This window comes from Triticum urartu, chromosome 6A (assembly GCF_056163025.1).
Source record: "Triticum urartu cultivar PI428250 chromosome 6A, HENAU_Tu73, whole genome shotgun sequence".
Lineage (NCBI taxonomy): Eukaryota > Viridiplantae > Streptophyta > Magnoliopsida > Poales > Poaceae > Triticum > Triticum urartu.
The window spans coordinates 337,514,993-337,519,797 of record NC_141878.1 but is presented as its reverse complement, the minus strand read 5'-3'; the positions used below and the strand labels follow the sequence as shown (position 1 = coordinate 337,519,797).

Genomic DNA, 4,805 nt, shown 5'->3' with positions numbered 1-4,805 from the left:
AAACCCACTTATAATCCAAATTTAAATTAAAATCAAAATAATATTTCTTTAAACAACGAAACAAAATTGTTTAATTATTTCATAAAATCCCAAAGTATTTTCCATATAGAAAACAAACCCATTTGGATTACGAAATTGACTAGCAATATTTAAAGTGGATCAATAACAATTAAGTCGTCCATTTAAATCCAAATATAAATTTAACCAATTGCAAATGCCCTTAAACTTTTGTTCAGTCCTAGAATATTGCATAGCATTTTCTTTGTACAAAGTTTCATAGTTAACAAACTTCATTTGATCAATAAGCTATTTAGAGAACAGTGGCTACTTATTATTTAAGAAAAGGAAAATGGGAGAGGTCTGTATGCACTTTAGCCCATTAGAAACAGTAGCAGCCCAGCCCACCTCTTGTATCCTTCAACCATACCTACAGGAGGCAGAGGACCTGTGCGTGGCGCACATCGAAGCCGACGTGGTCGCCGATGCCGCCGTGTCGGCCATCCCACGGGTCTCTAGGATGAATAAGAGCACCCAGTTCCCTCCTCGATCAAACCCTAGACCCCTCTCGTCCAGTTCCCCTCGACCCCCTTCGCCCAGCTCGATTTGGAGCTCGAGAGGTCCACGGTGACCACTGCCTCGTCGTCGTTGCCGCGGCCGTCGTCGTCGCTGTCGCCGGAGAAGGCGTCCAGGAGCTCCCCGGCCTCGTCCACGTCGACTGCAAGCGCCAGATCAGGCTCATCACCCCTACACCGAACGGATCGAGCTCGCCTTCATCCTCTGCCCCGCCGGACGTTGTCGTTCGATTCGTCGCCACCGAGCCCTCCCCGAGCCCGCTACGCACCTCTGCAGGCGCACAGTGAGCTCCTCTGCTGATTCCCCTTCTTCCCCCTCGAATCCCCTCCGTTCCGTCGTTGTTCCGCCGTGACCAAAGCTCGTAGTGGCCGCCCCGAATCCCGTGTTCGTCGCGTCCAGCCCACGCCTTCGCCGCCCTCTGGCCAGGCTCCGTGCGCGTGCCGCGCGCCACGCCACGCTTGGCTCGCCGTTGCAGCCCACGTCACCGCTGCCCACTGCTCCCGCGTGCCCCGCGCTCCCTGACTACTGCTGTTGCGTGCGGCTTGCTTCCCGGCGGTGCCGGCTTGCTGCTCCCGCATACTGCTGCTACTGCTTGCTTGCCGCCGCTACTCGTCCTGCCGCCACTACTAAGCTGCTGCTCCTTGCTACTAGCGCTGCTGCTGCATCCTACTACTGCCGCTGCTTACTGTACTTTGTAGTTACTAGCTAGCTTTTCTAGTTTTACAATGACTAACACTCTAGACAGTCCCTAAATGGTGGCTAACCAACTACTAACTTGGGCAAAATTAATATGAATAGAAAGTATACATGACAAACTCCATTTTATCCCACTGGACCAAATCCTTTCGATACCTAGATTAAATCCTATCAAAATCGCAAAATGCTTTGTTTTGTTAAAAGGGAATAGAAGTAACTCCTAGCTACGTTCTCTGCGTGTGTATTCTGTAGGTGTGTGTGATGTGTGTGTGCGTGAGTGTGTAGCCGGCCCTTGCTTAGATTAGTTTTACTAGGTGTAGTTAGTATTAATTAGTATTAAATTAGTCTAGTAGTAGATGACATGTAAGCCTCTTTAAATAAGTTAGGTTTATTTATTTGTTTAGGTAAATAGTCTATGACATATGGGTCCACCAAGTTAGATTAGATAATTTTTTTGGAAATTAACAAAACAGTGACATGTGGGCCACATCCTCTCTTTTGACTAGTCAGTTTGACTTGGTCAAATTCGAATTAGATTAAATAAAAATATTTCAAAAATTATAGAAAATACAATAAACTTTGAAAAATCATATTAAATAATTCACAAGTCAGATGAAAAAGTTTTATGCATGAAAGTTGCTCAGAACAATGAGATGAATCCGAATATACAGCCCGTTCGTCCGCCACACATCCCTAGCGTAGCAAACACGCAACTTTCCTCCTCCGGTCCGACTATCCGAAAACGCGAAACACCTTTCCTGGTGTTCCCCCCTTTTCCGGTATCACCTAGTACTGCATTAGCTCACCCCTAGCACCGCGTATTGTCATGTTATGCTTTGTGATGCTTTGATTGCTCTGTTAATTATTATGTTCCCCCTCCGTTACCTTTTTCCGGTAAACCCCGAGACCGCGGTTGAACGAGTGATCGACTACTTCATCTTCAAGGGCCCATTTCTGTCTGCAGAGCAACCAGGCAAGCCCCCTCCTTTGATCAACCCGATATTGCCTATTCTTCTCTCTACTGCTTGCATTAGAGTAGTGTAGCATGTTACTGCTTTTCGTTAATCCTATCCTGATGCATAGCCTGTCCTTGCTACTACTGTTGTTACCTTTACCTACAATCCTAATGCTTAGTATAGGATGCTAGTTTATCATCAGTGGCCCTACCTACTTGTCCGTCTGCCATGCTATACTATCGGGCCGTGATCACTCGGGAGGTGATCACGGGTATATACTATATACTTTATACATGATACATGTGGTGACTAAAGTCGGGTCGGCTCGTGGAGCACCCGCGAATGATTCACGGATTGGGGGCTGAAAGGACCTTTGTCCCAACGGCCCTCTGTGTGGATCTTTGTGGCGAAGCGACAGGGCAGGTTGAGACCACGTAGGAGAGAGCTGGGCCTGGCCCTGGTCAGCGTTCGCGGTTATTTCAAGATAACACGTTTAACGAGATCTTGGTATTTGATCTGAGTCTGACCACTGGCCTATACACACTAACCATCTACGCGGGGACAATTATGGGCACTCGACGTCGTGGTATCAGCTGAAGCCTTCGTGACGTCAGCGACTGAGCGGCGCCCGCTGGGTTGAACCGCGTAACGCAACTTCCTTTATAATGGAGGTTGCTAGGTCTGCTCTCCGGCCGCCCACGCAATGTGCAGTTGTGCAATGGGCGATGGGCCCAGACCCCTGCGCCATAGGATTTAGACCGGCGTGCTGACCTATCTGTTGTGCCTAGGTAGGGCTGCGATGTGTTGATCTTCCGAGGCCGGGCATGACCCAGGAAAGTGTGTCCGGCCAAGTGGGAGCGTGTTGGGAAATATGGTGCACCCCTGCAGGGAAGTTAATCTATTCGAATAGCCGTGGTCTTCGGTAACATGACGACTTGGAGTTGTACCTTGACCTTATGACAACTAGAACCGGATACTTAATAAAACACACCTTTCCAAATGCCAGATACAACCGGTGATCGCTCTCTCACAGGGCGACGAAGGGAGGATCATCGGTTAGGATTATGCTACACGATGCTACTTGGTGAACTTACCATTTACTCTCTTCTACATGCTGCAAGATGGATGTGGCCAGAAGCGTAGTCTTCGACAGGACTAGCTATCCCCCTCTTATTCCGGCATTCTGTAGTTCAGCCCACATATGATACCCATATTCCATTTGATACCAATACATACATATGTAGTGTAGCTCCTTGCTTGCGAGTACTTTGGATGAGTACTCACGGTTGCTTTGCTCCCTCTTTTCCCCCTTTCTATACTCGACTGCTGCGACCAGACGTTGGAGACCAGGAGCTAGACGCCACCGTCGATGACGACTACTACTACTCGGGGGGTGCCTACTACTACGTGCAGCCCGTTGACGACGACCAGGAGTAGTTTAGGAGGATCCCAGGCAGGAGGCATGCGCCTCTTTCGATCTGTATCCCAGTTTGTGCTAGCCTTCTTAAGGCGAACTTGTTTAATTTATGTCTGTACTTAGATATTGTTGCTTCCGCTAACTCGTCTATGATCGAGCTCTTGTATTCGAGCCCTCGAGGCCCCTGGCTTGTAATATGATGCTTGTATGACTTATTTTATTTGTAGAGTTGTGTTGTGATATCTTTCCTTGAGTTCCTGATCTTGATCGTACATGTTTGAGTGTATGATTAGTGTACGATTGAATCGGGGGCTTCACATGGGCTGTGGTATAGTTGAGTAAGTTATGGGAAACCTTTCCATGATGGGCTAGCAGATGTAGGGGATTGTAGGTGTACCGGCCACCGGCCTATCTATCGGTTAATGGGACCTTTTCGAAAAGACTGTGTCTCGGTCATCCGTTTCTCAAATACCATGCAGTGCGAGAAATACAGTGGAGGAGATCGAGTCTTGTGGGAAAAAGTGTGCAAACCTCTACAAAGTGTACAAACTAATCATGATTAGCCGTGTCCCCGGTTATGGACATCTTGAGTATCTAGTTCTTGAATTATCATGTGGATCTCATCACTCTAAATTAATTTGTTGGGATGTTAATTACTTTTAATTGGGATTGAGATGGGGTTTTACCATTCTTAATGTTTTTCAACTACCATGATAGTTAAATAAAATATATTCCTTTGTTGTAGGAAAAAATTGACTTTTCGCAAAAACATTATAACCATAGAGCCTCCACCAGCCATATATGCATGTAGTGATAGCATTTACTTGTTCATTGCTCTACTGTGTTGTCTTGCCAGCAGATTCCATGTGTTGGCCCGTTTCAGGCTACAACATATCATATTGCAGACTTCTCCGACAAAGAGTAAGGTGCGCTAGGTTGTTTGTCGTGCACTTAGCTATGCCGTTGGAGTTGATGGACTCACTTTATCTTCCAAGCCTTTCACTGTTATCTTACTTAGATGGCCTTAAGCCATACTTATTGTAATAAGTTCTCTTTGGAGACATTCAATGTAATAAGTGTGTGATTGCTACTCTGTTATAAATCCTTCAAGTACTGTGTGTGTCAGCATTACAGGGATGACACTTATGCATAAAGATTTGACC

At 46.6% G+C, this 4,805-nt stretch overlaps 1 long non-coding RNA gene across 2 annotated transcripts; it reads left to right on the top strand.

The window, feature by feature from the left end:
- The first annotated feature begins 368 nt into the window (after positions 1-368).
- Positions 369-3,884, top strand: LOC147965180 (uncharacterized). 2 transcript variants are annotated; one of them, XR_015608174.1, is made up of 3 exons: positions 425-856; positions 2,176-2,242; positions 3,562-3,884. It is a non-coding gene; the product is annotated as an uncharacterized LOC147965180 (long non-coding RNA). The 2 variants fall into 2 exon arrangements; XR_015608173.1 differs by having other exon boundaries at positions 369-2,242.
- Positions 3,885-4,805: the final 921 nt, after the last annotated feature.